The 22,757-nt window shown below is 36.6% G+C and overlaps 1 long non-coding RNA gene across 1 annotated transcript in view; it reads right to left on the reverse strand.

Moving 5' to 3' along the window:
* Positions 1–9,400: 9,400 nt before the first annotated feature.
* The window catches only part of LOC113097148 (uncharacterized), a 73,683-nt gene continuing 60,326 nt past the window's right edge, over positions 9,401–22,757 (reverse strand). Inside the window, exon 5 of the long non-coding RNA XR_003288781.1 lies at positions 9,401–9,683. This is a non-coding gene — a long non-coding RNA (uncharacterized LOC113097148). The remainder of the gene's footprint in view (positions 9,684–22,757) is intronic.

Below are 22,757 nucleotides of genomic sequence, written 5' to 3' on the forward strand. Positions count from 1 at the left end.
GGCCAAACTAGCCAACAAGGCTGTTCAATTCATACTGAGGTAATGAACTGAAAAATTGATCCAATTTTCATAATGGTTTTCAATGACCTTACAAAAGAATTTAACTTCTCTGTTATATAGCGTTGTATTAAACAGTTCAGCTTTTAATGCTGAACTTACATGGCCATAAAGAATAATTGAAGATGATGGCCAGACATAAGGGAGAGCAAACTATAAAGTTCAAAAGTGGAAACATATGGCTATCTGAAATTTAATGTGTATTCATAAGATAAATGAAGCAGGGTGTTAAAGCAGGACCGTGGCCTTTAAGGAAAATGGAAGTATACTGCTCGTATAATTTTAAGGATTTGGCATTTAAAATGAGACACTCCACTAGTAGTGTATGTAAGATCAACCTTTTTGTAGGTAGAACTTTTTTTTAAGTATGGTGGTAATTTTATTTAATATCAAAAGAATGTCCTCAAATATTTTTGTTGTCGCAGCTTATTTTTTATAGCTAGGACTTGTTGCTTTTCTGTTTAAGCAGTGAGATTGGTTTGTAGGCCCAATAAGTTTATTAGTGACTTTATAAACGGCAGAGCGGGGTTTGTTTTATAAAACCTTAAGGTGAGACACTTAACCTTCTGCCAGCATAAAAGGTGCCCTTAAAAAAGAAGGCAGTCACATTTTTGTCGGCTCTTATTTGAAGCATGGGACACATCTGAAGGCTTTTATTGTTATCTTTTAAAAAGGCCATTGTCCTCTCTTACCAGGCCTCCCATCAGCACTATAAAAATGACAGCAGTCGACATTACAGAGATTTAGGGCAGAAGCAGCATGCTCGGTTTGCCTTCTCTTCCCCTCTAAATGAGTACAGTTTGTAGTCTTAGAGCCTTGGGCAAACGAAGGCTATGATAATGAGAGAAACAGCCGCTGGGGAAATCCCGTCTCGCGCAGTGTCATTCAGGTCTGCCTCGTGCATTTCCCAGCTATGCTCTCTGAGGGCGGATTTCAAAATTGCTTCTATTTTTTATAGACTCATTGGTGGTGTTTGCTAAGGCAAGAATCATAATTACTTAGTTAGGATTTCGAATAAACCACTAAGTGTTAAACTTTAGGGTGTAACTTGTGCCACACTATTTGTTCTATAGGCATGAAGAACACCTCAAATCATACAGTTTATTGAGGAGAAAGTGAGCAAGTATTTGCCTGGCAGATGAGAAACAAAACAAGCAAAGCAAAACAAAAGCAAAGCAAAAAAAAAGCAAAGCAAAGCAAAGCTAAACAAAACAAAACAAAACAAAGCAAAGCAAAGCAAAGCTAAACAAAACAAAACAAAGCAAAGCAAAGCTAAACAAAACAAAACAAAACAAAGCAAAGCAAAGCAAAGCAAAGCAAAGCTAAACAAAACAAATCAAAGCAAAGCAAAACAAAACAAAACAAACAAAACAAAACATCAAAGTAAAGCAAACAAAATATTCTTACCAAAGAGGGTTTTGTGTGTGTGTGTGTGTGTGTGTGTGTGTATTCACACTCACAAGCCTGAACACCAAACTCCAGTTACTGTAATCAGCATCCCTCTGTCAAAGTTGCATTCAAGGTGCTCAGAGGTCATGCTCCATCCAGACAGAAAGATGGTTAAATTGGCTGCCCCTTCACAACGCTCGAGGAATGACATATAATCTCAGCCACCTTGCAGATGCAGGAAGGTTAAAGAAAACATAATGAGTCATAACAGTGGAAACAACTTATAAGATACTGTATATACTGTATATGTTCTCTCTATGTTTCTCCTATACATTTAGATTGGTAAGTTAACAAGCATTATAAAAACCAAATGCTCTGTGAGAACAGCTCATTAAAAGTTTACCTAGCTAGTCAATTGCTTGCAAATGCCATGAATTGTAACTATTAAACTGTTCAGAGGATCATTTTTGCTGCTGTAACTGAAAATAGTTTTTTACTGGGCTTGTGAAAAAGTCTTTGTACATAAAGCAAATACATTTTAGGCACATAAAAATGAATTAAATGGGGAAAAACTTTTTGTGGTTTTATGTTTCAAAGTCTATAGACGGAGTCTTTAACAACACGATAAAATGTCATTTTTATATTTAAAGAATTATGACAGATTTGGCTGGGAATGTTAATCTTAAAGGGCTCTTTGCTGAGGGCTCTGTGTGTGTCTTCCAGGAATATTTAGGCCCACCTCTGAGACAGGCACTCATTAGTAAGGACAGTGAAATGAAAGAATAGCACCTCTCTCTATCTCCTCTTCTCTTGCAATGATCATTAGTGAAGTACAAGAGAAGAGGAAAGTGGAATTGGTGCGGAGTCGTGAGTGGAACTGTCACAACAGTGTCAAAGCAACTCTCTGCTCTGAGACCATCTCCTGCTAAATCAGTAAGAGCGCTAAACTGGGCTGAGAAAAGACACCAGGACACACACTTGCTCAAAGCATACATTCAATCAAAATTTATGCTGAGTTTTATGTATATAGGGTTTCGGTCATATAGTGTACTTTTTATAATGCTTTAGGGTGCTTTTTTAAGCTTTAAAGCCACTAGTCAACATTCATTTTTACGTTATGGAGGAGAGCAGCTTGAACATTCATCAAAGTATCTTCTTTAGGGTTCTACCAAGGAAAGAAAGGGTTTGGTACAACATGAGGCTGAAACAATGATTGAAATATAGTTTCTGGGTAAACTATCCTGTTATGATGCTGTTGTGAGTGTTTCTCGAGTGGCTGCAACCTTTGACATGCCTTTGGATCAGACAGAGAGAGAGCGCTTTTAACAAAACCAGACAAACACACGACAAAAAGCAACATATTTTTCTGGGCCTTGCAGTGAAAATTAAAATGTTCCTGAAGCCTCATCTCCAAAAAATGTAATACAAATGCTGTCTCAAAATCTCATTTGACATGCGTTTCAATGCAGTTGTACACTGACAAATGGACAAGCCGATCAGATTTGGTGACAGATGGATTTTTCCTCCCCTCGGTAGCTTTGATTTCATTTCACGGTGCTGAATGAAATGTGAGTCAGACGCTTGAACATCATCTATCACAATTCAGTATGTCAACGACGGCCTGACACAAATTCTCATTTGTTTGATGGCCACGAGCAAATGCATTCAATTAGTTGCAATGAATGGTGGGGCTGACTCTGTGCCACTCACACACTGGGCTGTCTGAGCAACAGTCTCTCACAATGGTTATCACAGAACCTTCCTTCCTGGGTTTTTCAAGTCAGGCTTTGAATCAGACATCAGCCTTCTCTTTTGAAATCATCTGAGACATGTTCACACAGTTATGCCACTTTTTCAAGCAGTATTTTAGGGGGGAAACATCTTATTCACTTGCCATCTACAATCTACATGGTTTAACCAACAGATGTGCAAAAATTTTACTTTTAGGGGTACAAAAGCTTGTCACTGGGGTAGTACCATCAAAGGGACATCTCTGTACCTTATTTACCCCTAAAAGGTTCAAAGTAGTACCTTAGTTAAGAGTACATATTGCTATCCAAGTAATGCACCTTATGAAGGAAAATAAGGTGAATAATATATATATATATTATATATATAGGTGTTATAATATAACATAACATACATAACAGCATAGCATAACAATATAATACATTTATTTATATAATTTATATAATTTAATGATATAGATATTTAAAAAAATAAAAAGCAGTAGCAAATAGCAAGGCTTCATGAGAAGAATAAAGTATAACATTTAAGACTATTATCAAGCACAATTTATTCATAGTAAATGAACAGCCTATTTTGGTTTCTCACATATGGTTTCTTTTCAACACATATTCCATAGTAAACTCTAGATGACCCAGTAGATACCCCGTGGAACACCGCCATCATATCTATTATTTATGACAATGGTTGTATAAGGATGTTATTGCAGGATTTATGGAATAAACTTTGAGGTAGTATTTAGAGCATATTGTTTAGCTAAGTCTTAGTGTATGAGTGTTAAATCTCATGCTTTCTTTTGTTCTTCATCAGTCCTTCACAGGTATCAGTTACACCATTCACTGTGGAATTTGACTTCGAAGCAGTTTAATGGAAATGCTGACCCAAAGCAGTACCCTGAGAGATGAGTAAAACAAAACCTTGTTCCATTTGATGTCAAAGCACAAAGAGAGCAACAGCCTCAATTTTACCCAAAAGCCTTTAACTACAGGACAAAGTGGAAATGTAGTCTCGGGGGCCGGCTGTAATCTTGAAAGAGTGATTAAGAATGTTTTGTGTCGGCGGTACTCGACGGAAAGGTTCCTTGGTGAGCGATGCTTGGCTGGGCTCTACACGGGCCCCTAATCACACTCATCCATCTGGCCTTTCATAATTCCCTGATTTATCACAATATTGCAATAAGGTTCTTAAGCTCTCATTTTCCAGCCAAACCGAGAGCCATAATTTAATTTCTCCTCTGCGAGGAGTTCATTTACAGTGTCTGGGCCGAACGTTTATCCTGTTGACACTAGAGGAGCACATATATGCTCACCTTGCTCATAGCTTCAGCAGGTGCTGTTACATGCCAGTTCCCATGTTAAATATCTGGATGTGAGCAGATTTAACAAAACAAGCAGGATTAAAGCTCATTTCTGACTGGGATGACATGTTGAGATACAAAATGCTGTGACAGGGACAACATATGCCTACATGCATGCATTATTTAATGGCAGCAGAGCACAATCTGCTGTTAAGCATCACTGTTATCTAGATCATGTCTTGCAATTCTAAAAACAGTACTTCATTTAAGATTAATCCACATCATTTAAGTAAAAACTGAAAACAAATTCTTGTACTTGTGCAAATTATGCCTTGGCAACACACATTGGCATATTACCCACAATCCAATATATAAAAAGTGACCATGTGTAATGGCCCTTCTCTCCCTTGGCATCCATTGGTGGGTTTAATCTGGACCTCCAGATAGCCCTCTGTGGAGGATTAAATTTTAACGCTGTGATAATCCCATCCACCAACCCAAAAGCAATCACCTCTAATCTGGTGTCCACACGGAACCCATTGCCACTCTAGCTGTCATTAATGTTTCCTCACTTCAGATTTTGTTTTTCTGTTTTCCAGGAAATCCTGGATAAGCCTCTTGATAAAAAAGACTCAGAGACATGTAAGACTGTGAACGCACACACATAGATTTAAGCCTGTGTGGGAGAAATAAGAGCATATTCTGTGGAAAGATATCCCCTGATATCGCACCTCAATTAGAAAGTAATCTCATCCTATCCTATTACATTTAGATGGTCAGCTTTTTGTGCTGAAATGGATTGTGGGATTGAACAGCATGGTTTATTTTCCTCTATATACACTGTTTGAAAAAGGGTGGCACTTCCAAGCCTACTTTTCAATGCAGGTCAATTATTCCATTAGGAGACAGAGAAAACAGAACATCACTATGAAAGTAAAGAGTGTGTATACGACAGTAAGAAGGGTGAAAGACAAATATGCCAAAATACGGTAAGTCTTGTAGTATGGAAATTTATATGGAAGTTTTCACACATACATATACATAAATACACATTTTAGGAAGAAGAAATCATTGCATGTTATGTTATGTTATGTTTTTTACTCACTGCATAAAGTATATACTATCTACTCTGTTTATTTTTACACTATGATTACAGAATGATGCTAAAATCCAACAGTAAGATTTTTAAAAGCTGCTTACAATCATTTCTCCTCCACACAAACCATGCTGCATTACTATTAACTGGACAGAACTATTCAAATATTCTTGTAATATCCTCAGGAGGTATAATTATTTTCTATTTAGAAAGGACAGTTTGCAATCCAAAGAAAAAAATACATCCAAAAACCAATGGTAAAAAAAAAACAAACAAAAAAACACTTGAAATGACTGACAGAACAGAACTGAACAGTTGCTGTTTTGAAATCAACTCTCCAAGGCTTATGAAACTGGAAAATATTTGCTAGAATCATGATGAGAGGCTTTTTCTCAGTTCGCACAGACCCAAGGGATTGACAGTACTCTTAAACTGAGAACATCCTAAATTTGTTGAGATTTCTTAAAGCGGCTTGGGTAGAATGGATGGGATTCAGAATATTAATGCTTAGGGAGGGACCAGCAGCGTTATCCAGTTTGGCTAACAGACATGAGAGGTATCTGTTGCTGATTTAAACAAATATAACTCTTCTCCAACTCGGTCTGTACTATTGGATGTAAAACACCTGTCTGGAAGAGACTGCAGAAAGACCTTATTGTGTACTCCAGTCACGCTAGGAGGGTCATGCTGGGTCAATCGGCTGAGAGATGAGCACTGGAGAGGGTCAAATGAGAGTGGAGTTTTTGGCTAAACCAGGAAGTCCAAGCATCTGTGTCTCGACCTGCAGATTATCACAGGAGAGCCATCAAAGGCCTGTAGCCCAAACCCTATGACAGACCCACCAGGAGTATTGATTTCCAAATACAAACAACAAAACACATATACGTTTAAGTAAAAATGAGTGAATCATTTGTAATTATCTGGATTTCAGCCAATCTTTCAAAAACTCAATTTACAAACAGCAAACATAGCATTTAGTACTACCATATATTTGTTGAACAAATTGTTTAAACATAACAATGATAATTACAAAAGGTTCCCATCCCCCCCCCCCCCCAGATTGGGACTATAATGACAAGCATTATCATTAAACACATGCAAGCACAGCAGGAGCAGAATAACCTATTGTATCATGAGAAGTGTATACTATATATTCATGTCTGCTTAAAAATATGAGATGGAACCCTTCATTAAAGTAATTATGTGGTGTCTAATATTCGCTGATTGTTAAAGAGAAGAAAAGGCCCCGGCACTTATGTGGGGTTAATTAAGCTGAAGATAAGCATCAACTGTCAGGTTGTGATTTACACACACACATATTCACACTTGCACACAAATCTACAGCAGTTAATTAGAGCTCATAAATGCTTCATAAGTCATGGCCGACAGATAACTGATGGGCATTAATGGAGTCCTTAGTGGGGGATTTAACCTTTAGTTGTTTTACACTGGTCAGAACACACACAAAGCGGACGAAGCGGAACGCGGGGGTCAAAGCCTTAATCTATAAAACACAAAGAGAAGCCAATTTAGCAGTGAAAGAGCAGAGCAGAAAGGAGGGATTTGAGCTAAATTGTATCTAAAGGAAGGCTGAGATAATGAAGGGGATAATATTTTCCCTTAAGTGTTATCAACATGATTCTGTAAATATTATTTACCATGACTGGACATGTCTCTCTCTCTCTAAAACACTGTGTCATACATACACAGTCACAACAGACCCAGATATACTGTATGCTGCTGAACGATTTTGACAAGAAAAATACGTATATATCTGATATGAATGACTCGAGTATTGGTAGAGAAAAAGAGAAAAGGAAGGGAGATGTAAGAGGCAAAATGTCAAAGAAATATAAAAGGGAGGAAGCAGCATATATAGTAATTACTGAAGAACAGAACGGAATAGGATGGAAAGTTATAGAAAGGTATGGATGGATGGATAGATAGTGTAAGACAGAAAAATAAAGGAAGAAAAAAAAATAAAGGAAGGATAAAAAGATGGCATAAGGTAGATATAGGGGGAAAGAAGACAAGGAGTAGGGAGGGAAATAATTGAAGGAATAAATGAAAGGAATGAAGGGTAAGAAAGTAAATTATCCATAAAAAGAATAAAAAAGAGATGAGTGTTGAAGGAAGGATGGCAGAATGAAGGAAGGAAGGGCTGGAAAGAAGAAAAGGAAGAGGCAAAGAAAAATCATGGTAGAAAGGGATGGATGATGGATGGATGCATGGATAGAGTAAGAAAGAAAGAAGAAGCATAGAAGGTATTGAAAAGAAAGGAAGAATGTCAATGTAGGAAAGAAGAAACGTAGCGGGGGGGAGAAAGGATGGATGGACAGATTAATAAGTAAGGATAGTGTAATGAAGATGGAAAGAAAGGGGAGGAAGTAAGATGTATGATGTAAGATGTATGGAAGTGAAATGAAGAAATGGAAGATGCAAGAAATGAAGGAATGAAAGAAATAGAAAGGAAAACATTTGACTATTGGTCAAACCATCTTTAGCAAAACACTGTTCGAATCTGTCAATGAAAAAGCAGTTCAGAGTCCAGCAGAAACCCAGTAAGTGTGTGAGAGCAGCACTGCTTCAGTCCTCCATCCTGCAATTACATCTGCTCAATGTGTTCATCTGATGGGTGTGAGTCACATCTGATCCCATTCACACAGACTCGGCTGAATAGACCTCTGGATGATGGGGGAGTCCACTTGAATGATGATGGACTAGTAGGTTAAGTGTGTCTGCTAAAGGATACTATACTAAAAACACATAGAGATATATACTAGAAACAACACAACTCCTTTTACAACTCCTTCAGTGGAAGAAGAACATGCCCTCCATTTTCGCATTTTCAAGTAAATCAACCTGCAACAACCAGCACCAGTGCTCAACACAAGTCAAAGGTTTTTCATATTCCATGTCCCTATAAACCATTATACTGTATGAACATGTGAAAAGCAAGAAGCAGGTTCCTATAGGTTCCACCATATAAACCACTAACAGAAGCCTTATATTAGTCCTTCTGACAATTGTTCTGACTGCCACCTTCCATCTGGCTTTCACCACATCCTTGCTCGGTATCAATATGCCCAGAGACAAAAAGTGTATCTATTTGTATATCTGAGAAAGGCAGAAGACTGACAAAACAAGTCTGATCACTCTTTGTGGAATGAAACCGTTCCCTGCTGTAGACCTTATATCTGCACTGACTCTTATTTTTATTTCATTGTGGGAAATGAGCCTATTGATCTTACAGCTTTGTAATTTGATGACGATAAGTACTCCCTTGAGTGTAATTAATAACGTTTGGATAAAAACCTCTCATTGTATCAAACCAGGCATAGACAAGTGTATAAACCCCCTTGGCTTCATTTACAGCCTTGAAGCTTAGCAAAATACTTACCCATTTACCCATCACATACCAATACATTTCTGGGGTCATGGTAGTGGCTTTCCACTTACTTATATTGTGTGGAAGAATAATAAATAAATAATAAAATAAAAAACAGTAAAAACACTGAAATACAAAATAATGCAAAGTCAAAATAAACACACACACACATACTGAAAATCAACTTTAGATTTTGTACCGGTGAGAGTGAAATCTTAGATGTTCAAAAACAGGATTTCAGCTTACAGGTCAGAGCTTTTTATTTTAACTCACTTAGATAAACTCCTGGAGAGAATAGAGAACCTCAGTGTGCTTTAGAGCAACACACACACACACCAGTGTTCATGAGCACCTTCTCTACAGGGACTTTAAAGCAAGCTGCCCTCAAAGAGCCAGAGCATAAAGCACAAGATGAAATGGTCGAGAGTCCTCTCAAAAGGCTGGACATGAGAGTCACACACACATCCAGTATACGTGTACTGTTCACACTAAACTGAGTGTCTGCGTGATTCCTGTTTGTACTCCGTAAAGCTCTCAGTAAAAATGTGTGCTTGTAAGAACAATCGAAAAAAATAGAGAGAGATAACCAATAGAATAAAAGAAACAGAAATCCATCTTGCCATTTTATCGTGTCTCTCACAGGCTTGAAGTCAGGGCATTCTGTCATTTTCTTCTAAGCAGGCCCAGAATGCATTTCCCAACCCAGCATCCTGCAAACAAAGAAACAAAAACAGGCATTGCATCCAATTAGACATGCTGCATACTAACGGCTTCAATGACATGTTTAATGTGAGATGTGGAGGGGCCTGCAGGGGACATTAGCACATGAAACACTTCTTGTCATTCCCTTGTTTCGCCCCAAACTCTGATGAAATATCTGATATCCACTGAGACTCTTGCCTCCATCTCATTCTCTCCCTGCGCCGCTTTATCTTTGTCTGGGAGCTCACAGCATCACAATGATGTTCCTGACAGAACAGGAACTTTAAACAGTGTAAAAAAAGAGCAACGGAAGTCAAAACCACACATTTGGGAGTGCGTGACATGTCCAGAACATTTCCCTCTTGTCTGTGGGAAACAAACTCGCTGGGATAATTAATTTGACGCTCTGGCTCTTCACCATTTCCCATTCCCGAGGGAGTCTGACAGAGGGCATCCAGGCCTGCTGTTGGTCCAGATGGTCGGGACAAAATATGTGAGCATGTATGAATGGATTAAAGGAATGCCTTGCTACATTCCATTATTGTACTACTGGCCAGAAAAAGTGTCTTAAAAATCACCCTTGTGTTGTTCCAAACCTGTATGGCTTTCCATGGAAAAACGATGATATCCAATAAGTTGTGTAAATGTATGCATCTGAAAATTGCAGAGGTTTGCAGTGTTTCAATAAACAGCCTTTTTACATGTGGAGGAAATTCTGTTCTGATATATACAGTACAATTCTATAGCACAATTTAGTCTTATCTCAGAAGATCAAGGAAAATATGAAATGAGCCCTTTAAGGTGCAAAATCCAGTGAAAGCTTTTCCTCTATCCCATTTCCCCATCGTGTTCTGGCTTTTAGTGACTTTTTACGCTCTGATCTGTGAGCTATAGTGAAAATGATTATATGCAGACACCTAAAAAGCAGCTTTCCTAATCAGACAGATGGAAGAAAAAGTAGCAGCAGAGAGAAAGAGAGGTAGTGCTTTGAGCAGAGGTATTAAAGAGTACTTTGAGGACAGCACTGACAAACTGCCTACACTGATAAACGGTGTTCTCTGCAGTGTCATCCTCAAGTGAGCTTCCAAGCCTTTTACGATTGTGGAAAATGTACCATGCAGTAAATCTGCCTCTGCTTTTCTCTCTCTATCCGCCCATCTTCCCCGCTCACACATGACATAACATAAGCACATGCATTACAAACTCTACAGCACACACAGACGTGCATACATTTTAGTTTTGGCCAGATTAAGCACCAAGCCAGTAAGGATTATTCGCAGATTATGATGTCATTATGATTTCAGCCACTATGTTCATTGAGTATCAATCCCATTGTGCTGTATATTCCCTTCATAGACAATTCTACAGATTCTCTCATCTGTAAAGTGCTGGACCCACACACACACACACACAAAATCAATATAGTACAATCTACATATCATTTTAATCTTAAATCTCTGTATCTCATCCACAGAAATTGACATTGGATTTAGGCCTGACCCCAAATCAGATAAACATCTTATCAGTGGGAGTGACAATAGTGGTCTGACCAATCATTGACCTTAGATAATCAGACACTTTCTATGATCAGTGACTAAGTGGATGGATGGATGGATGGATGGATATGAATAAACGCTGACTCTCTCTTTTGTTATGGTCCCCGTTGACAGCATTAATGCTGAATATACAGACAGGCAAACAGAGAAAATAAGAGAGACGGAGAGTAAGAGTTGGGGTCGTCCGCACCACAGGCATCTGTAATTAACAGACCGATGAGAACAGGATCTACAGCTTCACCTCTGAGTTGAACAGAGCATGAGCGGTTCATTATCAGCTAATTAATAAAGCCACTGGTTAGCATGTTCACGTCCCAGAGAGGTGTTCAAACTGTGTCACATCCAATTTATTTTTCCAATAGAACATCCCTGCAGAGCAGGAAACAAGAGGCAAAAAAAAGGATATATATGAACACACACACGCATGATGCAACACAACACAACGTACATTTAATCTGCCATACCTGCACTATAAATTCAGTCAAATGCCTCTCAGCACAGTAAATCTATAAAATCCACACACATTTTCTTCTGAATCAATGGTGAGAGGATTTATTCATTCGTTATTTCAGCTCAAGGCCTGTCTCTTTTGATTTATTGCCTGTCATTAACGAGAACAAGCACATGTTCAGAGGTTTAAATAAACTTTTCAGTAAGAGGGCTGACTGCACAAAGCATATGGACCCTGTCACCACCTACTGTTTACAAACGCCAATCTTCACGCTCGCATACACTTTTCCAGTTAAGTCTACTTGTGCATTTCAGCCTTGTTGTTGTAGTGTAATCTATGACATTGCTGACATCAGATGTGAAGAATGTGTGAAAAAATAACAGTGGATGAATGAATGAATGAATGAATTAAATAGCACTGGGTTTCAGCAGGCTTTATAAAAGTAAATGTAAAACTTTTAAACACCCATTTAAGACAATGTAAATGGAATGGAACATAATACGTCATTACAAGTTTATAATTGAAAAAAGAACAAATCTGTCAAAATAAATAGCGGGGTTTTTTTTTTTCCATGACTTAAAGACTTTAAGGGGAAATTAAGACATTTTAAGACATTTTTATTGCAGAGGCCCTGTAATGCATGAATATATTATAAATAGAATACAAACAAATGCTATACATAAGACCTTCTGTATTTTTCAGTTGTTCACCCAAAAGATCTTTGGTACCAAAATTGGTCAAGCCAAAAATTACGATTCAGACATCATCATGTCAACTTTTACTCTCTCTTTAATTCATTCTAAACCTTTCTTTCTTCCAAAAATAGATGTTTCGGACAACATCCTTATGTCCCTTTTCTATGCAACTCCAGTGAAAAGAGACCGGAGCTTCCAAAAGATGTGAAATTACCATAATAGCATTACACAAGTTGCAAAAAAGTGGTTATATTCCAAGTCTTCTTAAGAGAGCTGTTGATCAGGTCAAGTCAGTATACAGAATTCTAGAACTGGTTCATTCTGATTAACTAAATGATTCAGAATGGCTTTTTGAACCAATCAACCAATTCAGTAAAAAAGATCTGACTCAAAAGAACAATTTGTTCCTACATGGAGTGACATACTTAATATTCTCTTAGAAGCATAAAATCTGCAGTTCACCTTAATAACACGGGGAAAAAATGTTCAATACATTCATCAAAAATGTTCCCTTTGTTCGATGGAAGAAAGAAATCAGCTCTGCAGAAAATAAAGACAGAATTTTCATGTTCAAGTGAGCTATTATTTGAAACAAGTCCAATTTCAACCGCTCAACTGTGACATATGTCATCAATATTAGTGATTGTTTCTGCTTGTGCTTTTCCCCCTTCCAGTGGACAAAGTGCCACTCGTACAAATCTGCCATTCATGAACACCCACTTGAAAGATAAAGAAAGAAAGAGGCAGAGAGAAAATGCTGTTTAAACAGGCAGTAATCCTTTAATTGAATGCAGATTTATTCGGAGCCTCTGGTCGGACTGGATTAAAGGCTGGGACAGGGGGGTGGCGTTTCTGAATGTGGGTCAGGAAAGCTTTCTGCTTGTCGCAAAAATTGATTTTTACACCCTTTTTAAGAAATAGTTGTTATAATCATTGTCTGGGTTTGTAACGCGCCACTAGACATGCTACAACAGCTTTTTGCTTGCAATAGTTCTCAGTTTCTTTCCCTTTATTTTCTCACCACATCAAATCATCTATGCCTGACCTTCACAGTGACCACAGAAATGTGCCATACAATATACACAAAATGCTCTTATAGAGAGATATGCTATGAGGAAAGTAGATTTTTACATGAAGCTTGCATATATAATGCTTAAACATTATCTTATAATACACTGTAACTGGTGTTTACAAAAAGAGAGCAAAAAGCAGATTTAAACCAACAATGTCAGATCTTTTTGGAGAAAGGGATAATTCATCCAAAAATGAAAACTATTTTTTTTTTTTTTTTGGAATAAACAATATTTTAGAACACAAAACACTCAGTTTTGGTTAACACTGACTTTCATTGTATGGAATGAATGAATGAATGAAAAACATGAAGGTGAGAATTTCATTTCTGGATGAACCATCACTTCAAAAGCTGTAGAAGTTGACATGTTGAGAAATTAAATATAAAAGAATGTGTTAAATTTAAATCTTAACTATTCTACTGACATCCAAGGAGATGGGTGTGTGTGTGTGTGTGTGTGTGTGTGTATATATACACACACACACACACACACACACACACACACACACACACTCACATGCATGTAAACATTTCAGAAAAATGTCATGTTCATATATTAAATATATTTATATATAATATACATTATTTGAAAATAAATAAATATGGACATGTAAATACATATAAATATTTTTGAAATATATATTGTATGTGTGTGTATTTATATATATCCTACATAATAAATATAAACAGTACACACACATATATTATGTAAACAATAACATATTTTGGATACGATTAATTGTGATTAATCATTTGAAAGCACTTATATATACAGGTGCTGGTCATATAATTAGAATATCATCAAAAAGTTGATTTATTTCACTAATTCCATTCAAAAAGTGAAACTTGTATTCATTCATTACACACAGACTGATATATTTCAAATGTTTCTTTCTTTTAATTTTGATGATTATAACTGACAACTAAGGAAAATCCCACAATTCAGTATCTCAGAAAATTAGAATATTAACTTAAAGGTACAATTTGTGAGATATTTGCAGTAAAATATCCAAAAAACCACTAGGCTAGAGTTATATATTTTCTCCAACTGATTACTTACAATATCTCTAATGTTTTCAACTACTTGTAAATTATGCGAAAATTCCCATTCACATTTAATTTAATTATGCCTTTAGCAGACACTTTTATCCAAAGCGACTAATATTGCATTCCAGGTTACAATTTCTCATAACATGTATATAGCAGTAATTAAATTTAAGGATCATCATCATTTTATGGCTAAAAAGGTTTCCTTATAAGCAGTTATGCTCCCATGAATAATTATAACCACAATTACAAAATGATATCTTGCAATGTTATGAACAGTTGAACATAAATCAGTAAATAGATATAATATTTACTGATTCATGTTTAGTTATTTATAATATTGCAATTCATTATATTATAATTGTTATTCAACGTGTATTACTGAAATATACAGTACATGCAGGCTTCAAGTAAAGCATGACCAAGTTGGTTAACTACCTGAACTGAACTGGAATCAGATATCACTCTGTTCTTAACTAATAGTCTTTCCATTTAAGCAAACTAAGAGTTAATGCCATATCAGCAAACTCACTCATAAAAGTGAAAGAAACAGGTTGACATTTTCACGTAAGTGCAGCTTTTCAGTGTCTAGAGACTAATATCAGTACAGGCTCTTCTCAGCTGCCTGAAAGACACAGAGCTCGACTTCTCTCAGGGGCATGTCAGGCCTCCCCTAGACGCACACAGAGGCGCAAAGGCGTCCCTCTCCTCTCCTCTGGTGAGCTGTCAGTCTGCTGTGACATTAGAAACCTCTCTATCCATTATTCCAGCAGACCCCACAGCACGCCAACAGGAGCTGCCGAGAGCCATGACAGCGGGAGCTCTGTGTATCATGAAGACTGACACCGGCACAAAGAGAAAACTGCAGACACAACGGCTGGAGGCATGACAGAGAGACAGAGCGGGAGTCTGGAGATGGGCAACTGTACCTGTGTATGTCAGGGTTGTGCGCCATTCAGAACTGAAGTGAGAATGTGTTTTAAACTCTAATTCAGTTATTGAGGTTGAATTGAGGTGATGAACAGGACACAGAATTGCAATCTGAATTGCCATAATCATGTGTTAAACATTTACTTAAACAAGTCACCATGCAACACGAGTATTTTTAGAGACATTACACAATATGAATAATGCCCAAAATAGAACCTAGTATAGCTTTCCATTTGTATATTCACTGTATAAAATGTTTAAGGTTGAACAATTTGAAAGAACTCTCTTATGTTCACTAAGGCTTAATATACTTGCTAATAATATTGTAAAATAAAAATTAAATAAAGTGAAGTTAAAATTTCACTTTAAACTACCTGTTTTATATTTGAATATATTTTAAAATATAATTAATTCCTGTTATAGCAAAGCTGAATGTTCAGCATCATTAATCTTCAGTGTCTCATGATACTTCAGAAATCATTATAATATGCTGATTTGCTGCTTGAGAAAAATGTATTTAGTGTTCAATACAGTCACCACTAACTATTTATCCTATAAACATTCTTTGTTATTCAGGATTATTTATTAAAAATAAAGTTACAAATAACAGCATTTATTTGAAATATAAACCATAAATATCTTTAAATATAAATGTACACACACATACACACACTCACACACATATATAGCCTATATATATATATATATATAGGCTATATATATATATATATAGGCTATATATATATATATATATATATATATATATATATATATATATATATATATATATATATATATATATATATATATACACAGTTGTGTTCAAAATTATTCAACCCCCTTGACTTGCAAGACAATTTGCTGTGGAGGATAACATTTTATGAAATCAATTTAACAAAGGCATCAGTAAAGTATTAGAGAAAGTTTGTTAACACACTTTTGAGTGATTCTGAGAATGGAACATTGATGAATCATGATAAAATTCTAACTGGCTCTAAACATTCATGTTCAAAATTATTCAACCCCCTTTGTGCAGAATCTTTTATTCTTTAAAATCACCAATAAACGCTGTCTGTATGTGTTTAGAAGCTTCTGTCACCTCTCTACTACAGTTTTGGCCCATTCCACACCTGAAAAAGTTTCCAGATCACTGATAATCTTTGGTTTTCACATTGCCACTGCTTTCTTCAAATTCAACCAGATATTTGAAATGAGAATTAAGCCTTGAGACTGAACAGGCCACTCAAGAACATTCTATGACTGATCCCTGAACCAAGGAGAAGTAGATTTGGATGTGTACTTTGGGATGACCGTCCTGCAGGAAAGTCCATTGATCATCAGCTTCAGTTTTTGCACCAAAGGCATCACAATTCTTGTCAAAATGGCCTGATACTTTGAAGAATCCATGATGTCCTTCATACAGTCATGATTTCCACTTCCTTCTACAGTAAAGAAACCCCATAACAGGACTGATCCACCTCCAAGTTTGATGATGGAGATTGTGTTCTTCTGCTTATGAGCTTTGCCTGTTTTGCAGACATACCACTGATCCATGGGTCCAAAAAGTTCCAGATTGGTCACATCACTCCATAAAACATTCCTCCAGAGCTCCACAGGTCCACACAAATGAATTTTATCAAGTTCAAGTTGGTTTTTTGTTCTTTTTGATCAAAAAGATGGTGGTATTTATCAAGATGTCTCAACATGAAGGCCATACTTGTCTAGTGTTCTTCTTACACGCTGCATTGAAATGGTTTTCTTCCTTTCATCAGGTCATCTTGCAAGTCTTTGGCTGTACATTGCAGGTTTTTTCTCAGTTGCTCTGATAAAACATTTTATGATATTGTGCTTTTTCTTCCACAACCTCAAAGGTTTTCTGGTACTACACACTTTAAGCTAAGAGATAAGGCTGAAAGCTGTGTCTCTAGGAACTTTCAATGTCTTGGAAATCATCGTATAGCCTTAGCCTTTCTAAAGTAATACAATATTTATTCTCTTTAGCTTTTGTTAGATCTCTGTTGACACTTTTGCTACTCAACTTCAACACATGCATGGGCTAACTGTATGTGTAACAGCTCAAGCTAATTCTGTTTTTAATAGAGTTTCTAAAGGCTTAATTGTGTTTTGAGACTGTTTTATTCCCCACCATGCAAATAAGTGATTTAAAAACAGCAATGCTGAATAGGGGTTGAATAATTATGACATAGCAGTATTATTAAAAAAATCTTATAACTCAAATACATTACATTATATATTGACAATATCACTTTTAATATGCCAGTGAACTGTTATAGATACAAGTTTTATTATATCCTGGATCTTCAGAAAAGCTTGTATTTGTAAAGTACTGCAGTCTCTAGGGGGTTGAATAATTTTGAACACAACTGTATATATATATATATATATATATATATATATATATATATACAGTTATATATATATATATATATATATATATATATATATATATACAGTAGCATATTTATTTAGTAAATTAACTAAAAATAAAAATAAAATTAGTATCAGAAGTGCCATATTTTTTATCTACATAAAATAGAAAATAAATTAACGGTTGGCCAGTTCCAATCAAATTCCACATAATGAACAGAAAAAGAATTCTCAAAGCAATTTTCTCTGGTGGAAGTGTGCATATATTAGTGGTTAAGTCAGCTCTGCTGCAAAAGTAAAATTTATTAAACTCATAGAGTTCAAAGCAAAACCTACAAACCACAATTGTGTTGAGCTCGCAGATGCATACTGCCCTCGAGTTAACCGCAAACCACCAAAAAAAAAAGTGACTTTCTTCAGCAGTTAATTAAATGTCTTAAACGGTGTGTGAGAAGCCTCTCAAACGACTTCCTCTTCCTCATGCGCTGTCAGGAAGTGACAGGGTGTTTCAGCGATGACCTCGTCTCACCGTTACACCAGCGAGGCGCATTAGTATTCCAGTAAGCCCGGGGAAGAAATACAAGCTCAGCCGCTGTTATCGAAGCTCGATGATTAAAAGAGCTCCCATCAGCAAGATGCACACGAGGGATCTTAAAGTCATTAAAATAAGCAATAGTGTATTATTTCCTTCAGGTAATCAAAGCGAATTATTGAGTGCGGCTGAACGCTGTAGGCGACAAGTCTTTTTAATAAAATGGAGACAGAGGACTTCACAATGACGCCAGATGAGGCTCTTACCCTTCCATTAAAAGGAGCATTGCAATGACATTGAGTGCACTGACATCTCTCAAAGTGATTAAACATGACAAATGAAAGTGTCATTTACAGAGCCGGTAGATGTCTTCATGACGAAACCTGTGATCCCCGAAGAATTCCAGAGGGCGTCACTGCGCCTTTGTTCTATAAGGCATCACTTTTAGCTCAACAAACCTATTTCTATTATCACATCTTGTTCGGATTAATGTTAGACGGCAGCTGTAAATCATATCGCTTTATTAACATCTTTGTGTCTTACTGACACGCAGTCAAGATTTGAGTGTAGCTGGAGATACGCACACGACCCACCGATCTCCTTCTCCAAAATACAAAAGAAGTAAAGCTTGTCTTCTCGCCGTGAGTGAGTGAGTGGGAGTGAGTGAAGTGTCTGATGGCCCGTGGCACCGCTATCTGCCACTCACGCTGATTTGGCATGTCATGTTGGATCTAACAAGGCCACGCTCTAAGGAGATTTGACCACACGGAGAAGTGATACTGCAGAAAAATGGCTGTTCCACTGATCCTCCGAAAACAGCCTGAGAAGAGGGTGAAGGGAAGAGGATGATAAGTGCAAACTGATCTCTCAATGTCCAAATGTGTTCAAAGATGAACCATGATTGAAAACACCTAGTAAATAGACTCCATCTGCATGTGTGAGTGCAACTCAATTGCTGTATTTTTAAATATGGGCTCGTTCTGTTGCTTTACTGGACCAGTTTACAAGCAGACTATAAAAATGAAATGCATTTTTGCAGTTAATCTTTAGCTGAGGAATTCTTGTTTGCTTTCTTTGCACTGCTGAACATGTCTTCCTGGCTTTTTATATAATTATATCTTTATTATTAGACGGTGCAATTAGACATCTTTTGTGTGTTGTAAGTGCTTTGTGAAGTGCCAGGCTACGACAGGCTCTCCTCCGAGAAAATAGTGCTGTTTGGTGAATAAACTGTCAATCTGTGCTTGTTCTTGGGCCCTAGGCACACATTAAAAATATGAGGTTTTTAAGCTGTACAGGCATATACAGACAAAACACAGCCTGAAAACAAAAGAATTATGCTTGCGAGTCCAGTGCCATTTGAAGTGACATATCTTTATTATAGTATTATAGTGACATATCTATTTTGCAGTAGTGGTGAAAGAGAACCCAAAGCATATTAACAAATCACTTTGATTTCCTCTGTTCTAAAGCCTTTTACTTCAATCTGTGCAGCAGGGACACTCAAACTGATTCAAGACGTCTCGGATTTCAAAACACACATGCTTATCTCACGCTTATATATATATATATATATATATATATATATATATATGTTTTTGCACAATTGTGCGAAGTAAACCAGTTTTGTATTATTGTCTTTTCTGCAGCTGCATAACCAGAAACCAGCATTCTCTTCTTTAGAGAATTTGTATAGGAATTAGAATCGTTACTGAGAAAACATAAACCCGGATTAGACGTGTAATCAATTTGAGGTAAAAAGGACAAAACAAAATTCACACGAGTCCATAGGTTGACAACAATTGGTCATTCCCAAAACATGTGGAGAAAGATACTTGATGATACAATGTTACAGATATGGCTGTTATACTGTAGGTTGATTGCAGTTTCATTTTATACCTCTTGTAAGGAGTCATGTATGCTCTATGGATGACTTTGAAATGGATAAGATGATGAGCCAAAATTTGAGAAGTTAAGATTAGATTAGACCACATCCTCTCCCAGTCGACTGATAAGTCCAAATCTGTTAGTTCACGATTCCAGATATTTTTAATAGAGAGAGGCTTTGCAGTATGATCAATTAGTTTAATATATATTAGAGAAACAGATGGCTGACCAGAGGGTGGTGTGATCAAATCCCACATAGGATGAGACAAAAAAGACAAAACTGAAAAAAGACCAAATATGATGATGCTGGGAAACAAAACTTAGTTCTTAGTTCTCATAATAAGCAGAGTCCTTGGCTATCATATAAGTCACCGCAAGTGTTTATGCCCACTGTAGACCAAGAGGGCTGAACAAAAAAGGGTTGATTTCCACATAAAAAATTTAAGGGTGTGTTGTTACAAAATTTGAAAGGTCAAGGTCAAATTTATAATTATTTTTATTTCCTGTGCCGGCAAATAGAATATCTTGGAGCCTATGCGGTTTAACCTTGTCAGCTTCAGTTACTTTCCATAAAACTTTAGATTGAGGATCGACCCAAGTATGAAGAGCTTTAAGTTGGATTGACCAATAATATAATTACAAATTTGTCACAGCCAGTCCTCCTGAAAGTATAGGACGCTGCAATGTGACAAGTTTCATTCTGGGTCGCTTACCATTCCAGATATATTGGGAAATTATGGAACTGATCTCCTTAAAGTAACCTGGAGGAGGGGAAAGCTGCAGCATAGAAAAAAGAAAATTATCCAAGGTAACAAATTCATTTTGACCGTGGAGATTTTGCCTTGGAGAGAGTCTATTCCATCTCTGAGTATCACTTCTGATCTTGACTAAAAATTTTATTAAAATAGTTTCTGGCAATTTTAGAACAACGTTGTTTAAATCATTATATATTGATAAATATGATATATTTTATTAATATAGTTTAATCAGGAGCATCGTGATGATTTAAAGTGTTTAAATTATTAATATTTTAATATTAATGATCATTTAGATCTAATCAAAAATAGATTGCTAAAAAAACAAGAAAATTATATTTAGACTTTATTAAAGAAAATATGTATAGTGTGTATCTATATGATGGATGGATGGATGGATAGATAGATAGATGATAATACACAAGACATGCATCCTCAATTTCTATTTTAATGGAAGCAAACCTCCAATTATCTGCCTCTTCAGTGACCTTTCTGTCTTAATAGACCTTTGTGAACTGTCCTTTAAAGTGTAATTAGCATCAGTGATGCAGCTGAGAGTGAACCCTGGCATTAGGCTGCACACTGGCTCTGATCTACAGAGAGACGCTCCATCTGATCAGAGGTTAATCTAATTTCAGACCCACAGAGTGGCAGATCACACAATCTTTGGAGAGGGGGAGAAGATTAAAAAGGAGAGAGGGGATGGATAAAGGAACACGGTGTGAGAGAGCAGCACGAGTCGTGACCTGACGTGGGATGTCAGTGAGGGAGATAAAGAGGAGGAGGAAAAATAAGTGCTCTAGTACGTGTTTGATATGATAGCGGATAAATCCAGCTGACATCAACCCCAGTAAACAGAGACATCCATCCTTGAAAATGCATGAGATAAATATTCTATTCATATATACAAGCACGGTTGACACAGGTCGATTTCCAAGTAAATTGAAAACATAATCTCAAATGCTTTTTGCTTCCTAAAGACCTCTCAGAATGTGGCTCACACAAAGTACGAAGAAATGTTAAAGCCACTCACACTGAAGCCATATTCACACTGACAACCATTTTCATGGCATGATGTTGCCATTTTACTGTACTTTTGATCGCTGGTGCTAGTAAATTATATATTTTTTCGTCTTACTGTCACACATTCACATACTGTCTTTACACCGTAAGTCGCTTTGGATAAAAGTATCTGCTAAATGCATAAAAGGTACATTTTCTAGAGGATAAATTCTTTTGCATTTGACTTGCAACATCACAATTAAGATGAATGCTTAGGAATGCATTAATTAAACACAGAGAATGACAATCTTGACACGGTGTACCTTGCATATTTATTTAGCATTATATTGTTGTATGTGCCAACATGAACATGAAGTTGGATCACATCCAGTGTCTTCATTTAATGTGTAAAAGTTTAAGTTTTCTCAGTTTCAAGTCACCCTTATGAATGTCCCTTGACAGATGCAATGCTGGCAATACTTAGTCTAGTCTACTGTTTTGAGCAATTGAGTGCATTCTTCTCCAGTCACCTTAAGTCTTAAAACACTGTCTGATATTGAGAGCAAGCCCTTAGTGATGAACTTGAGTTATGTATGTCTAACAAAAATCAGTCTTGTCACACAAGTACAGTGTCTCTCATATTACCCTCTTTCATCAGCCTTAGTCATTTCCCCTTTTTCTCTGGCAAATGCCACCCATCACAAAACAAATCCTCACAGAAATGGCTTGCCTGAGGCTATGACGGAGCAAAAGAGGAAATGACAAAA

Source organism: Carassius auratus, unplaced genomic scaffold (assembly GCF_003368295.1).
Source record: "Carassius auratus strain Wakin unplaced genomic scaffold, ASM336829v1 scaf_tig00216123, whole genome shotgun sequence".
Classification (NCBI taxonomy): Eukaryota; Metazoa; Chordata; class Actinopteri; order Cypriniformes; family Cyprinidae; genus Carassius; species Carassius auratus.